Below are 18,234 nucleotides of genomic sequence, written 5' to 3'. Positions count from 1 at the left end.
TATATATTCCAGAAAACATTTAGAAATAACATGTCTTTGATTCTATTTATTTTTATTTTAAAGATTTATTTTATTTGAACAGGTCTTCAAAGAAGGAGGTACCTTTCTCTGAAGGGAGGAGAGACCCTCCACTTTGGCTATGACCTTGTCTAATAAAGATAAGAGTCGGAGAACTCAGAAGGCTTCCATAGCCTTGGAAACTCATGATAAGAGCCTAGGGAGATTACTGATGCCATAAACAGGAGTGTCAATTTGTAAAGTCAACAACAGGAGTCACTGTGCACTTACTCCTCATGTAGGATCTCTGTCTTTAATGTGCTGTACATTGAGATTTAATGCTATAGCGAGTACTCAAACAGTATATTTCACTTTGTGTTTCTATGGGGGTGCAAACTGTTGAAATCTTTACTTAATGTATACTAAACTGAACTTCTGTAAAAAAAAAAAAAAGAAAGAAATTATCAATTCCCAACTTGACTCTCACTGGGATTAAACATGACAATAGGTCTGATCTGATTTCATCATCATTTAAAAAAACCATCTATTATTTTTCACTTTATATTTCTGTGTGGGAGCAAACTGTTGAAATCTTTACTTAATGTATGCTAAACTGATCTTCTGTATATAAAGAGAATTGAAAATGAATATTGATGTGAATGGAAGGGGAGAGGGAGCGGGAAAGGGGAGGGTTGCGGGTGGGAGGGACGTTATGGGGGGGAAGCCATTGTAATCCATAAGCCATACTTTGGAAATTTATATTCATTAAATAAAAGTTAAAACATTATGCTGAGTGAAATAAGCCAATCCCAAAGGGACAAATACCACTTGTTCTCCTTGATAGGTGACAACTAACTGAGCACCAAAAAGGAAACCTGTTAAAGTGAAATGAACACTATGAGAAACAGTGACGTGATCAACCCTCACCCTGACTGTTGATGAGCAGCATGATATGTTATCCCTCTTAGTATTTTTTTCTGTTTGTTCTACTTAATACTTTTGGTTGAATACTGTAATCAATACACAATTATTCTTAAGTGCTGAAACTTAACTGAAAAGTGATCACTGTTAAATATAAGAGTGGGAATAAGAGAGGGAAGAGATGTGCAATTCGGGACATGCTCAAGCTGACTTACCTCAAACAGTAGAGTTAGAAACATACCAGGGGATTCCAATTCAATCCCATCAAGGTGGCATGTACCAATGCCATCTCACTAGTCCCAGTGATCAATTTCTGTTCACAATTGATCATAATGATAGGACTAAGAACCAAAGGGATCACATAAACAAGACTAGTGTCTGCAAATACTAGCTGATAGAATCAAAAAGGGAGAGAATGATCCAACATGGGAAGTGAGATACACAGCAGACCCATAGAATGGCAGATGTCCTAAACAGCACTCTGGCCTCAGAATCAGCCCTTAAGGCATGCGGATCTGGCTGAAAAACCCATCAGAGTATTTCAGGCATGGAAAGCCAAGACACTCTGGGGGAGGGGGGAACCTAAATGAAAGATCTCTGTGAGTGAGATCCCAGTGGAAAGAACAGGTCATCAAAGAAGGAGGTACCTTTCTCTGAAGGGAGGAAAGAACTTCCACTTTGACCATGGCCTTGTCTAAAAATTATCAGAGTCAGTGAACTCAGGGGGCTTCCATAGCCTTGGAAGCTCATGACAAGAGCCTAGGGTGATTACTGATGCCATAAACAAGAGTGTCAATTTGTTAAGTCAACAACAGGAGTCACTGTGCACTTACTCCTCATGTAGGATCTCTGTCCTTAGTGTGCTGTACATTGAGATTTAATGCTATAACTAGTACTCAAACAGTATTTTTCACTTTATGTTTCTGTGTGGGAGCAAACTGTTGAAATCTTTAATGTATGCTAAACTGATCTTCTGTACATAAAGAGAATTGAAAATGAATCTTGATGTGAATGGAAGGGGAGTGGGAAAGGGGAGGGTTGCGGGTGGGAGGGATGTTATGGGGGGGAAGCCATTGTAATCCATAAGCTGTACTTTGGAAATTTATATTCATTAAATAAAAGTTTAAAAAAAAGATTTATTTTATTTATTGGAAAGGCAGAGTTACAGAGAGAAGGGGAGAGACATAGAGAAAGAGTGATCTCTTATCTGCTGGTTCACTCTCAAGACGACCACAATGATCAGGACTGGTCCAGGCAGAATCCAGGAGCTTGAAAGTACATCCATGTCTCCCACGTGGGTGGGAGGGGCCCAAACATTTGAACCACCTTCCACTGTCTTCCCAGGCATGTTAGCAGTGAGCTGGTTCAGAAGTGGAGCAGCCAGGACTAGAACTGGCACTCACATAGGATGCCAGCCTCAAAAATGGTGGCTTCATCCACTGCATCACAGTGCTGGTACCTGATTCAATTAATTCTAATATTTGTATTCTGCTTTGGCAAACATCAGGGAGGGGAATTCCAAGAATATGGCTTGAGTAACTCAGACAATGTTTTAACAGGCTATAAATATTCTTATAAGACATATTGACATTTATTTCTTGAAATATCATAGAAAACACACCAAATTGCATGCAGAATAAATTAACCATATTTTATTTAAAAATAGAGAAAATGTAAAAGTGTGTGACATGTGAGATGGGAGAATTCTTGTAAGTACAATGTATTGCAAGCTTTTTCAGAAATTCTGAATTAGTTTTGAAAGAAAGCATCATGTATAACGGTGAATAATCCAAATCAATGGTTAGACATGCAATAGGTATTTTTTTTTCTTTTCTTGTCTTTGAGCACATATGCACACAATGTACAAGGCTTTCCTGACACTATGACAGGTTGCCTCATATTGCAACTTATTTATTGAGAACAGCAACCAACAATAAACTAGGGGATGAAGATAAAACTGAATGAATTCAGGTAGCCGCTAAAGCTTCTGAAGCCTCCCTGCCATTCCCACTGCACTCTGGGAGGGAAAGGGGAGACACAAGCACTAATGAATGGGTAAACAAAGCAAAGCAAAGTGAATAGTGCTTGCTGCTTTAAGGGGCAAAGGGGCACGATCCTGGGGGACGAACTGAGAGATCGAACATGCCACGATCCCTCGGTGTCTTCCCCCCACACAACCAGAGCTGCAGAGGGCAGAGAGCAGCCATCTTGTTTGTTTACATTCGGAAGTGAAAGAAGGCAGGCTCTGCTTTTGTCTCCCGAATGTGAACTTAGGTGGTGGAGTCCACACCACATGGGAACAAGGACCATAGTGGTTCATAGTGACTCCCCACTCATCGCACGGGGGCACAGTGATGGGGGTGCTGAGAAACCAAGGCCCAGGTGCTCTCGGCCAAACAAAGGAACAGGGAGACAAGCCCCAGGGGGCAGGGCTTAGTACCTCAAAGCCGAGGTACCAGCCTACTCAAGTACCCACCTCCCTCAGTTACCAGAAATAAACAAACTCTAGAAGGTGAAGCTGCCTGCTTACACTGGCAATTGGCACAGACCCATAGCAGCCCATAGCAGAGGGAAATCAACCTAAAAATTAAACCAAACCGAAACCAAACTGAAATGCCAAAGAACAGAGGAAAAAACCTGAATAAGAATATAGATGAACCTAAGAACTCACCAGTGGAGCAGGCTAAACCATCCATAATAGAGGCTGAAGAAGAAGAATTTGAAGTCATGCCAGAAAAAGAATTTAGAAAATTAATAATCAGATTACTTAGAAGCAATGAGAAACAGATTTAAGATCTGAACAAAAAGCACGCCCAAGTATTAGAGATCCTAAAGAGAAGCCAGAATGAAATACTGGAAATGAAAAACTTAATTGACCAAATAAAAATATGATGGGATCCCGCAGAAATCAAACAGATGAAATAGAAGAGGGAATATCAGAACTCAAAGATAAACTTCCAACAATAATACAGTAAGATCAAACACAGGAAGAAGAAATTTGAAAATCAAAAAACATGGTAACAGGGTACTTCAACACTCAACTTTCACCAATGGACAGATCACAAGACAGAAAACCAAAAAGGAAACAACAGAGCTCATTGACACTATAGACCAAATAGACCTAGTAGATATCTACAGGGCCTTCCACCCCACAGAAACGAAGTACACATATTTCAAACCCTGTACATGGAACTTACTCTAGGATTGACCATATGCTAGGCCATAAAGGGAGCCTCATCAAATTCAAAAAAATTAAAATTATATCATGCATCTTCTCAGACCACAATGCAATGAAACTCGAAATCAACAATCAAGAATCTCTGCGTCATAAGCAAACACATGGAGAATGAACAAAATGATTCTGAATGAACAGTGGGTTATAGAAGAAATCAAAAGAGAAATAAAAAAATTCTAGAAATAAATGAAAATGACAATATGACTTTTCAAAACTTGTGGGATACAGCAAAAACAGTGCTAAGAGGAAAGTTTATAGGAATTGGTGCCTACATCAACAGACTGGAAAAGTACCAAATAAATGACCTCTCGATGCACTTAAAAGATTTAGAAAAACAGCAGCAAACCAAACCAAAGCCAAACCCATCAGAAAAAAAGAAATACTAAAGATTAGAGAAAAATAAACAGAATTGAAGCCAAAAAAAAAAATGCAAAAGATCAGCAAAACCAAGAGCTGGTACTTTGAAAAAATAAACAAAATAGATACACCATTGGCCCAACTAACCAAAAAAAAGAGAGAGAAGGTTTAAATCAGTAAAATTAAATATGGTAATGGAAATGTATCAACAGAAACAACAGAAATAAAAAGAATCATCAAAAACCACTACAAAGAGCTATATGCCAACATATTGGGAAACCTGCAAGAAATGGATAGATTTCTGGACACATACAACCTTCCAAAACTGAGCCATGAAGACATAGAAAACCTAAGCAGACCCATAACCATGAAAGAAATTGAATCAGTAAAAAACGTGCTACCGAAAAAGAAGAGCACAAGACCAGATGGATTCACCACTGAATTCTGCCAGACATTTAAAGAACAACTAATCCCATTTCTTCTCAAATTATTCAAAACAGTTGAAAGGGAGGGAATCCTGCCAAATTCTTTATATTAAGCCAATATCACCTTAATTCCTAAGCCTGGAAAAGATGCAACAGAGAAAGAAAACTATAGACCTATCTCCCTGATGAACATAGATGCAAAAATATGCAACAAAATCCTAGCCAACTGAATCCAACTACACATCAGAAAGATCTTTCACCCAGACCAAGTGGGATTTATCCCTGGTATGCAGGGATGGTTCAACATTTGAAAATCAATCCATGTGATATATCACATTAACAAATTGAGAAACAAAAATCATAGGATTATCTCGATAAATGCAGAGAAAGCATTTGACAAAATACAACACCCTTTTATGATGAAAACTCTAAGCAAACTGGGTTTAGAAGGAACATCCCTCAACACAATTGAGGCAATTTATGACAAACCCCTGGCCAGTATTATCTTGAATGGGGAAAAGTTGGAGGCATTTCCATTGAAAATTGGCACCAGACAGGGATGCCCACTCTCACCATTGCTATTCAGTATAGTCCTAGAAGTTTTAGCCAGGGCCATCAGGCAAGAAAAAAAAAAAATTAAAAGGATTCAAATGGGAAAGGAGGAAATCAAAATATTCCTATTTGCAGATGACATGATTCTATATATAGGGGATCCAAAAGGTTCCTCTAAGAGACTATTGGAACTCATAGAAGAGTTTGGTAAAGTAGCAGGTTATAAAGTCAATGCACAGAAATTAACATCCTTTTTATACACAGAAAATGCGGTTGCCAAAGAAGAACTTCTAAGATCTATCCCATTTACAATAGCCACAAAAACAATTAAGTACCTTGGAATAAATTTAACCAAGCATGGCAAAGATTTCAATGGTGCAAATTATAAAATATTAAAGAAAGAAATATAAGAAGACACAAAAAATGGAAAAATCTGCCATGTTCATGAATTGGAAGAATAAACATCATCAAAATGTCCATCCTTCCGAAAGCAATTTAAGGTTCAATGAGATACCAATAAAAATACCAAAGGCATTCTTCACAGACATAAAAAAATGATGCTGAAATTCATATGGAGGGACAGGAGACCGTGAATAGCTAAAGCAATCCTATACAATAAAAACAAAGCCCCAGGCATCACAATTCCAGACTTCAAGACATACTACAGGGCAGTTATAATCAGCTATAGCAGCCTGGTGCTGGTACAAAAATAGATGGATAGGCCAATGGAACAGAATAGAAACACCAGAAACGAATCCAAACATCTATGAGCAACTCATATTTGAAAAAGGAGCTAAAACAAACTCCTGGAACAGGTACAGCATCTTCAACAAATGGTGCTTGGAAAACTGGATGTCCACATGTTTAAATATGAAACAAGACCCCTATCTTGCACCATATACAAAAATCCACTCAACATGGATTAAAGATCTAAATCTATACCACAACACCATCAAATTAATCGAGAGCATAGGGGAAACCCTTCACAACATTGGAACAGGCAAAGAATTCCTGGAAAAGACCCCAGAGGCATGGGTAGTCAAAGCCAAAATGAACAATTAGGATTACCTCAAATTGAGAAGTTTCTTTACAGCAAAAGAAACAGGAAATCGAAGAGGCAACTGACAGAATGGGAGAAATTATTTGCAAACTACACAACTGAAAAAGGATTAACAACTAGAATCTATAAAATGATCAAGAAACTCCCCAACAACAAAACACACCAACCAATAAAAAGATGGGCCAAGGACTTTAACAGACATTTTTCAAAAGAAGAAATACAAATGGGCAACAGACACATGAAAAATGCTCAGGACCTCTAGCCATTAGGGAAATTTAGATCAAAATCACAATGAGGTTTCACCTCACCCCAGTTAGGGAGGCCCTCATACAGAAATCAATAAACAAATGCTGGAGAGGATTTGGGGAAAGGGACACCCTAACCCACTGTTGGTGGGAATGTAAACTGGTAAAGCCACTGTGGAAAATAGTATGAAGATATCTCAAAAACCTGAATACAGACCTACCATATGACCCAGACATTTCACTACTGGGAGTTTATCCAAGGGAAATGAAATCAGTAAACAAAAGAACTATCTGCACCTTCATGCTTATCACAGCTCAATTCACAATAGCTAAGACATAGGAGCAACCTAAATGTCCATCAACCGAAGACTGGATAAAGAAATTGAGGGATATGTACACTATGGAATACTACACAGCAGTAAAAAAGGATGAAACCTGGTCCTTTCCAACAAAATGGAGCAAGCTGGAAAACCTCATACTTAGTGAAATGACCCAGTCCCAAAGAGATAAATACCATATGTTCTCCCTGACTTGGGAGAATTAACAGAGCAGTTAAAATGCAAGCTATAGAAGCGAAACAGTCATTTTCAGAACTAATGTCCTCAAGAATCTTTGACCTGATTGTCAAGAGACAGTTAACTATTGTTTCTTTTTACTGTGTATATCCTTTTGGTTTTGTTTTATCAGTTTTTTTTTTCTTTTTCCACTGTTTTTATTTCTCTCTCTCATTTCTCTACACTATATGCTGAACTCTCTATGTAACACAGAGTTAATTATATGTATTTTAAAGCAATTGGAAAAAGATCCCAGTTAAAAACAAGGGGTGGAATAAGAAATGGAGGCGGTGGTCTAAAACTGTAAAACAGTATAGTTCTGCATACAGGCATATAGACATATTTCTCAGGGTACAGCCTAAGAACTAATCATTGGGCTCCAAACCCATAAGTATTGGTGGTATAAACATCTTCACTGTTACAATGATCATATTAAATGTTAAAGGCAACAGATAGACTGGCCTAAGTTTAAAAGGGATGACATAAATAACATCAAATACCTGGTTAAAATAATAGAATTAAAAAAGGAAGGACAGACCAACATTGGGAAGCAGTCCACACAGCAGACTCCTAGAATGACTTCTGCAGTAAATAACACTTTGAACTCGGAATCAACCCATAATGCTTCCTGGTTAGGCTGAAAGGCCTGCAAGAGCATCTCAGGCATGGAAAGACAAGATTCTGTGGAAGAAAAATCCTACACGGGAGTATCTCTGTGAGACCTCAGAGGAAAGAAAGGGTCATCAAAAAAGGAGACACTCCTCTCTGAAGGGAGAAGAGAACATCTTTGCTTATGGCCGTGTCCAAATACTGACGGAGTCTATGGTCACAAAAGGCCTCTATAGCCCTGGCAGCCCGTGACAAGAGCCTCAGATAATCACTGACATCATAGAAAAAGACTGTTAATTGTTAAAGGAACAACAGTAGTCACTGTGCACTTGCTCACCAGGTAGGATCTCTGTCCCTATTGAATTGCAATATGAGAATCCACTGCCAATTCTCTCCCCAAACTGTACTCTATATGTTGTGTGTGGGCATGGGGGCAAATTGTTGAAATCTATCATTAGCATAGATATGGTCCTCTATATATAAAGTCATACTAAAAATGATCTATAATGAAGAAGGAGATGGAAGAAGGAATGGGAGGTGTGATGGGAGCAGGGTGGAGGGCATAGGGGAAAGAACCACTGTATTCCTAAAGTTGTATCTATGTAAAAATGCATTCATTTAAAAAAAGAAACTGAATGATTTCAAAAGGTGGTTTCACAGTTACTGTATCAGTTTTTCTCTTTATTAATTAAATATGGAGAATCTTCCTTAATGTTTATCTGATACTGGTAGAAATTAGAAGGCTAATACTGCTTTTTTGAAAAATAATTTTACCATAGAAATTATATAGATATATATTTACTGTATGTTGCATGTTAAATTATGTCCTCCCAAGTGATGTACCCAAGCTTAAGCACTTGATACCTCTGAGTGACTTTATTTAGAAAAGGGCATTTACAAATACAGTTGAATTTGATGAGGTCACACGAGATTAGGGCACACCTAAATCCAATGACTATTGCCCTTACGAAAGAAAACAGACACACAGATACACAGATAGGCATGTTATTATAGATGCAGAAAATATAGTGATGCATCTAAAAACCAAGGAACTCCAAAGATTCTAACAACTACTCAAAGCTAGGAGAAAAGCTTGTGGTGTGTAACAGACTCTCTCAAAGCTAATGCAGAACAGTGGAAATGTAGATTTCTATTGTAAGCCATCATTTGTGGTACTTTGTCTTGGAAACTAATACAGAAACAGACACTGCAAAATACGATTAAGAAGAAGATTTGAATTACCTGAGATCTGAAAATCTACAGATAACTGCAACATTTATCTCATTTATCTGTCCAGATTGCATTTAAATATATTATCTTGTACAGCTTTTTCTGTTTCTGTATATAGGTTTTATACATTTACATACTTTTGTATTTATATATTTGCATAGTTTTAAAGTTTATATCATGTTATAGTTAATTTTATGGATATTTATATATGATTTATCAATTTTATATCACAATGGAAGAACTACCTGATAAAATATACTTTACTTGAATAATGTATTATTTTGTTTTGACATTGAAATATCATGTTGTCTCTCTTTGCTGTCTTTTGTTCTTCTCTCCCTCTTTCCTAACTTTCTTTAGTGGAAGGAAAAGAGGTTCAAATGCTGGCAAAAGTCTCAGTATTACTTATATATGGGATTCCGGTGCTGCAGGTGGAGGACTAACTAAGTGAGCCATGGCACCGGCCCCCAATTTTCTCCTTTTCACCTCTTCTTTTGGTACCAAGTTTTGTCAATTCTTTTCATCATATAGTCTTCAAAATAAAATGTAGATTTACCTTTCAAGAGTCATTGTTAATTACTATTGATTTTGTAGTGCTTATGGAACTATAAAAATTAAAAAGAAATTGAAATGTTTGATGCAACAGTTAAGCCGTGCTTGGGTCACCACATCCTATATCAGAGTGGCTGGGTTCAGGTCCTAGCTCTGCTTCTGATTTCAGGTTCCTGTTAGTTTGTACCCTGAAACACAACAGCTGATGGCTCTAGTTCTTGAGTCCTTGCCACTCCTGTGGAGACCCAGGTTGAGTCCTGGCTTCTAGCTTTGGCCTGGCCTAATCCTAGCTGTTGCGTGCATTTAGGGAGTGAAGCAGGCAGATGGAAGATTTCTTCCTGTCTGTCTCCATCTCCCTCTCTCTGTTTCTCTGCCTTTCAAAAAGTAAGAATTTGAAAAAAAAGATATTTTATAAAACAATTTTCATGAAATATTTTAGCTTACATGTTTTACATTTGCATAATTTGGTGAAAATATCAAAATTTGAATAAGGAGAACAATCTTGCTCTTAGAAAAATTATACATGGGAAAAGTTAATTATGCTTGTAATAACATGTAAATTAATTCCAATGTTAACCTTTATTTAACTGAAATCATGTCATAGATGCTGCCTTGCTGAATTTTTTTTTTGAGAATTTATTTATTTATTTGAGTGGTAGAGTTACAGACAGTGACAGGGAGAGACAGAGACAAAGGTCTTCCATCAGTTGGTTCACTCCTCAAATGTCACAATGGTCAGAGTTGGGTTGATCCAAAGCCAAGAGCCAAAAGCTTCTTCTGGGTCTCCCATGTGGATGCCGAGGCCCAAGGACTTGGGCCATCTTCTACTGCTTTCCCAGGCCATAGTAGAGAGCTGGATTGGAAGAGGAGCAGCCAGGACTAGAACATGTACCCATAAGGGATGCCAGCACCACAGGTGGAGGATTAACCTACTGTGCTACAGCGCTGGGCCCTGCTGAATGTTTATTCCATCCATTGTCATCTCTTAACACACATCTTGATCCCTACACAGAGATAAATCCAGTAATTTGCAAATACATTTCTATTCAAAATTTTCTCCATATTTGTAATTATGAAAAATTTAAAGGATTAGTAATCTTATAATCTTTTTCTAATTTTGCTTTTCTTTTTTAAAATTATTTTATTTGTTTGAAAGACAGAGTTATAGAGAGAGGTAGAGCCAGAGAGAGAAAAAGAGAAAGAGAGAAAGAGGTCTTCCATTCTGCTGGTTCACTCCCCAAATGACTGCAATGGCCAGAGCTGAGGTGATCCAGAGCCAGGGGCCAGGAGCCAGGAGCTTCTTCCAGGTCTCCCATGTGGGTTCAGGGGCCCAAGGACTTGAGCCATCCTCTATTGCTTTCCCAGGCCATAGCAGAGAGCTGGATCAGAAGTGGAGCAGCCAGGACTTGAACCGGCGCTCATATGGGTTTCTGGCGTTGAATGCTGGGGCTTTAACCCACTGCACCACAACGCCAGCTCCTCTAATTATGCTTTTCTAAGTGGAGTAGAAATTCCTAGTTCTAATGACATTCTAATGCAATCTATGTTCCATTTGCTGATTTTCCAAAGTTTAATTAGCAGTTTCTTTTCACCTTACTCCTCCTTCATAATTAAAATAATGCAGCAATATATATAATTTATTTAAATAATTTGTAGTTGATAAACAGGTTTGTAGTATGGAATGAATGGGTGACCTTTACTTTTTAAAATTTATTTCAGTTTTTTAAATACTCCAATTTATATATTTTAACTATCCTTGAGTGTAAGCATCTCTTCACTGGATAGTGACTTTTGGAAAAATTCATCTTTATGATACTATTTGTGTAAATTTTCTTTTTTTTTATTTGACAGAGTTATAGACAGTGAGAGCGAGATACAGAGAGAAAGGTCTCCCTTCCATTGGTTCACTCCCCAAATGGCAGCTACGGCCGGCGCTGCCCTGATCCAAAGCCAGAAGCCAGGTGCTTCTTCCTGGTCTCCCATGCAGGTGCAGGGGCCCAAGCACCTGGGCCATCCTCCACTGCCCTCCTGGGCCACAGAAGAGAGCTGGACTGGAAGAGAAGCAACCGGATTAGAACCCGGTGTCCATATGGATGCCAGCACCTTAGGCGGAGGATTAACCAAGTGAGCCACGGCACCGGCCCCGCATATTTTCAAACTAAATATTTCAGTTAGAGATCAATGAAGATACACATGCTATAGAAAGAAATAATACAAAGATGGGCAGGTGTTATGGTGTAGCAGCTAAAGCTGCCACCTATATGATACCAGCATCCTTTATCAGTGCTGGTTTATGACCTGACTTCTCCACTTCCTACTCAGCTCCCTGCTAATGGGCTGGGAAATGTAGTAGAAGACGGTCTAAGTGCTTTGTGCCCCTGCACCCATGTGGGAAACCTGGAAGATGCTAGAGGATCTTGGCCTTGGCCTGGTCCTGTCGTGGCCATTGTAGTCATCAGGGGAATGAACCAGTGGATGAAATATCTTTCTCTCTTTTCACTTCTCTCTCTTTAGCTCTTTCTAAACTAAATAAATTTTTTTTGAAAAAAGAAATACTACAGACAGATCCTGTGTATTTAACTGCTTCTGTCTAAGTTGGTGTTTGTGTTTCAAAACAGTGTGTCACTTTTAAATTGCATTCATTTATAAAAGCTTTTATTTATTTATTTGAAAGGCAGAGTGACAGACAGCAAGAGACCTAGTAAAAGATCTTTTATCTGCTTTTTTAATCCCCAAATGCCTGAAACAGCCAGCATTAGCCCAGGCCAGAGCCAGGAGCCAGGAACTTCATCTGGCTTACGTTTCTGTGGCTGGGACCCAGGTACTTGTGCCATCATCTGCTGCTTCCCAAAAACAGTAGCAGGCAACAGGATTGGAAGTCCAAATAGCCAGGACTGAAACCATCATCCTCACATAGGATTCAGTTGGCCCAAGTAGTGGCATAACCCACTATGCTTCAATGCCAGCCCTCTAAGTAGTATTCCTTACACATTTTCAGGTGTTTATTGTATTAATTTCACTGCTGTCAATGAAATGTTTTCATTTATTTCATTCTTAGTATTCAGGCTTGAAATTATGATAAATTTCCCTCAGTCACCCCTCCCATATTCATTGATCTCTCTGTTTCTCTCCCCTCCCTCCCTCCCTCCCTTGCTTCCTCCCTTCCTTCTTCCTTCCTTCCTTCCTTCCTTCCTTCCTCCCTTCCTTCCTTCCTTCCTTCCTTCCCTCCTTCATCTCCCTCCCATCATCCTTCATTGTCTCCCTCCTTCCCTTTGTCCTTCATATTTTTCTTTCATAGAGCCTCACAGGTTTTCTAGTTATAAATAATTACATTAAGCAGAATTAAGTGATTTTTGTCTCTTTTAAAATGTATATAAATCACTTCATTTTCCTCTCTTGTTTTATTTGCCAAATCTTCCAAAAAATGCCAAAAAAATCTTTGTTCAGATAATGGTTTAAATTAAAATAATGCCTTGCATCACCATTTTATACAATATTTCCTATTGCAAAATGTTATATAGCTCTTATTATATTTGTCTAGTTACCCTTTGGTCCAATAATATCTAAGTGATTTAATACACAACTCCATTGCATTTTATCAAGTATATTTTTAGCATTAACTGATATGATGACATTGTTTCCTTTGATTTTACTTTGATGTAATTGATTCTGAGAGGGAGCTGACCTACAGAATATTGATATACTTTTTTAGAATACTCTGTGAGTTCCTGCCCAGGAACTTAAACCACACAAATCTGGGTGCTTTTAAAGGTAATATTTGTGGTAAGCCAGCTAACTATCTATGGTGCTATTTATTCCATGGCCAGTTCATAAATTTGAGAAAAAAAGAATGTAAACAGGAATGGCTCTTTTCAAAAACATACATAATATATATTTCTTTTTAAAAATATTTATTTATTTGAAAGTCCAAGTTACATGAGAGAGAAGGAGAGGCAGAGAGAGAGAGACAAAGAGAGAGAGAGAGAGAGGTCTTCCATCTGTTGGTTCATTCCCCAATTGGCCACAATGGCCAGAGCTGCGCCAATCCAAAGCCAAGAGCCAGGAGCTTCTTCCAGGTCTCCTATGCAGGTGCAGGGGCCCTTGGACTTGGGCCATCTTCTACTGCTTTCCCAGGCCATACCAGAGAGCTGGATGGAAAGTGGAGCATCCAGGACACCAACCAGCACCCACATGGGATGCCAGTAGCTTTACCTGCTATGCCACAGCGCCGACCCCTATAATATATATTTCTAAGCTTTTTCTTCTTTTTGAATATTCAGATTTTGTTCACTAGATCTATTGCAAACTTTTCCTCTCCTCAGTCTCTTGGCCTTTCTCTCTTTTCCAGGATCCAGATGGTCAAATCAAAGTGGCCCCTCCACTTCATTTTCATTGAGCACTTAATTTTAAAAAATGTAATTATAACTCCTTTCTCTTCCACCTCAGGTGTAAATCTTCTTAAAAATCTCTTGCCTATTTTAAAACCCACTATTGCCTTTCTTCAGGGCCTGGAAGACATTCCTCTGAAAACTAATCAAGAAATAGAGTGATACAGTCTCCCAGACCCTCTGAAAGAATGGGAGCCCAAGTTAGTTTTGTTTGAGTAAAGCCAGTTAGCAAATAAAAGTCATCTGTGATATCCCTACCTATGTAATGAAAAATTCTCTAACTCTGTTTCCATGGAACTAAGTTTGAACTGAGATATTGCAATCGTCTAGAATTATGTCTCCTAGCCAGTTTTACTTGATTGGTCATTTTTTTTCCTTTGGCAGTGAAAATTTGTTATCAGATACTGAAATTTCTTATAGCATTAAATAACTCACATCCCTAAACACAGTGGAAATATATAAAAGTACATTTTATTTTAATTCTTTCTGTATTATATTTTTCCTGGAAAAAACACTGAAGAGTTGGGTTGGTTGTTTGCCCAATGTTTACTGCAGTTTTTTTTTTTTTTTTCTAGCAGATTGAGTACATGCTCTCAATAGTGTACAAGATAAAAACAACTTTATTCCTTTTCATAATTCATGCCTATTTTTTAAACGAAGTTTTATCTTCTTTAACTTTTATTTATTTACTTCAGTGACAGAGAGAGGGAGTGAGTGACAGAGAAAGACAGATAAACAGAGATAGAGCTCCCATGTGCCAGTTCACCTTCCAGATACCCTCAATGTCTGGGGCTAGACTACACCAACACCAAGAGACTGAATCCAGGAATTGAGCCAGAAATCAAATCAAGCACTGCTGCATAGGCTGCAGGTGTATCAGCTGGTGTCTCAACTGCTAGGCCAAACACCTGCCAATAATTATTCCTTTTAACTTGCTCCTTTGGTTTACGTTTTCAATGTCTGACGATATTTCGGAATTTGGCAGCTAGTGTCAAGTAATAAGAAAATCTGATTTAATCTGAAGACTTCTTAATCTCACTCCTCAACTAGGCTAGAACTACTCTAGGCTGGAAACAGTGAACAAGCGTGGCTGACCTGTTCTGCTCTTTTTTTCTTCCTTTTTTGAAAACTCTGCTGTCTGCAGTCAGGCCTAATGAGAAAGGCCTTATAAGACTAGGAGAGGGGTGATCTGGCATTGGAATTGTCGGTAGACCATGCATGCAAAGATGATGCTTTCTCTCAGAGGGCACTTTTGAGTTCCTCATAAATCCCTTTTCTAGGTACTTTGGACTATAGTTCCCTGGCACATATGAGCAATGCCTCCTCACAGTTTGCTTATTATGACTTCCTCTTACAGTACCCAACTTCTATTGGTCTACTTCTCTCAATGCATGTCTGGGATGATGGTGGTTCTTTTTAAAAATGAAGATGCAAATGAAAGACTTGCAGTTAAGGGGGCCCTCAGCAAAACTTGTGCAGTTATATTCAGATTTGGAGTCTCCTGAACTGAGTTACAACAAACAACTTTTCTTTTTGGAGTTATCCTGGCTCAAGTATTTTGTTATAGTAATGAAGAGATGACAAATACTATCCTTTTCAAGTTATTGTGAGACAAAACAAACACTTGGATTAGAGTATTTCATCATCTAATTTCAGAATAGGGGATTCTTTGTTTTGATTGACATTTTGGTCAAGAGAAGTTTATCATGAACTTATTATTTTTTTTCTAATTATGTAATTTGTATCTTCTTCTTGGGAAGCTCATAGAACTTGTTCTTTACAATTAAATTTTAATATCTTAATTAAAAATATTTTAGAATAATTTAATTCATGTTAGTTTCTTTTTGTCATCCTTTAAAAATTCTATAATGAAATATTTGTGCAGTTTTTTGTTATTTATGAACATCATATAAATATTTGATCTCTAATTTTTGTCTCCAATATCATCATTGATAAGTTCTAAGTATACTCAAATAGCTTACCTATTCAATTGTTTTGATTGTTTGCAAAGCAAATTAAGTTTGGCAGTTCCCTCTCTCTGCCCTCTTATCTTTCTTTCATTGTTATTCCTACAGTTTAGGGAACAAATTAGAGCTTTTACAAACTTTTTCTATATTAATCATAAAGTATAACTCATAATAGAATACAGAACCTTATAAAACTATAACTCTAGATTCTTAATAGGGAAAAAGAAATCTAAATTACATTTTAATGTTAAGCCCTCACCCCACACACTTTCTGTCTATATTAAATTAATCTAATAAAATATAATTTCTTGTTATATCAGATTTTTATATTCACTACATAAAATCAAAGTATATTGAAATAGGAAATTAATTGAACATGTTTGGATGCCCACTTTAATCATTCTGATACTTTTTGTAGCACAGATTTAGATATCAAAACTATTTATAAGGATTAGATCATGGAATGCATTTTATTACGTTTAATTTAGATGTATCTCTCAGAAAATATTTGGAGCATTATTAAGTGATAAAATAAAGGCTTATAGAGATATTGAGAACATGTGAAAGATAAAAGGGAGCCTAAAGTAATGGGTTTAAATGCTGTTATATATATAGTCCATTGGTGTTTGCTAATTTCATGATTACCATCCTGTCTGTACTTATCCATTGTCGCTCCCCCTCTTCGTGGAGGAACGACACAGGACCCTGCGCTGTTCTTTCGTCTGCTCGGCCCTCCCAGGGTTTGCTGCTGGTTCTTCCCGGGTTGGCTACCGACCCTTCCACCTCCGTGGAAGGGCAGTTCCCCCTGCCACATTCCCCACTTCCGCAGGGGAGCGGCACACCGCCGGCCGGCTCTCTCGGGGGCTGCTCAGGTGTTCCTTCAGATAGATGTTCCTGGTGCATGTTGTCTCTCTCCTCCTTTATAGTCCTCTTCCACCAATCCCAACTCTGCTACTCACACGCCGAGTACGCTGCTCTCCTCCAATCAGGAGCAGGTCCTGCTGTTTATTGGTTGAACTGGAGGCAGCTGTGTAGAAGCTGTTTTCTCCTCTCCCAGCGCCATATTGTGGGAGAGCAGATGCATAGAATAAGTCTTAATTCCAGTAACTTAGTCTAGTCCGAGTTGCTCCCCACAGATCCCCCTTTCTTTTTATTTTTGGCGTTGATACGCGCCTGCCTTCGGTGCCCCGCGGCACACACTCTGCTCTGCTTGCTAGAGTTGCCCACAGGTGATTACAAGTCCTATCAATCAGGCAAACCGAATCCGGGTCTTCTCTTCGCCATGTTGTGAGGAGGTTTTTAGGCGCTGATGCATGCCTGTGTTCGGTGCCCTGCAGCGCATGCTCTACTCTGTTAGAACTGCCTGCAGGTCCTTACAAGCCCTATTAGGCAAACCGAATCCAAGCCTTCTCATTGCCGTATTGTGGGGAGACTTATTGATGTTAATTCGTGCCTGTCTTCGGTGACCTGCAGCGCATAAGCTGCTAGCTGCCCGCAGGTGCTCATTGCCTCACTAATCAGGCAGACCGAATCCAAGCTCTCTCATTGCTGTGTTGTGGGGAGGCCTTTCTATTTCTCTATTTCTCTATCTCCGGGCATTCCTATTTCTCCTATTTTACTTCTATCTACCAGCATTCCTATTTCTCTCATTTCACTTCTAGACTTCTGTTTCTCTTATCCCTGTGGCTTCCCGGCGCCCGCCCCGAGGCTGCTACTCGGCGGCTTCCTGGCTCTGAGCCGCTTCAGCCCGCGCTTCTCTCATCTGCGCGGCTTCCCGGCGCCTGCCCTGCGGCGGGCTCCCGGCTCTGCGCAGCTCGGCTTCGCGCGCACACTCTGCGGTCTCCACGCCCTTCGCGCCCGCACCACGGCCTCGCGCCAGCCCCGCGTTCCTTATCTATTCACGCCCCGTGCTCTCTCTGCACGTGGCGGCTTCCACGAATCACACAGTGTAGCTCACGTTTCCGCCACTGGTATTCAATCCAAGTTCCCCGGACTAACCTGGCGAATTCCAACCTGGCAGCCCACGTCTCTGCCTCTGGTTCCAGATCTTCACCTCTTGCTCCCCGGGCTGACTTGAAGAATTCCAAGCTGGCTTACGTCTCCGCCTCGGCCTGCACTCGCGGCTTCATCCTCCCTAACATT

The sequence above is a fragment of the Oryctolagus cuniculus genome, chromosome 1 (genome assembly GCF_051225735.1).
Source record: "Oryctolagus cuniculus isolate XC-2025 breed Fujian yellow rabbit chromosome 1, ASM5122573v1, whole genome shotgun sequence".
NCBI classification, from domain to species: domain Eukaryota; kingdom Metazoa; phylum Chordata; class Mammalia; order Lagomorpha; family Leporidae; genus Oryctolagus; species Oryctolagus cuniculus.
Note: the sequence above shows the minus strand (reverse complement) of the source record.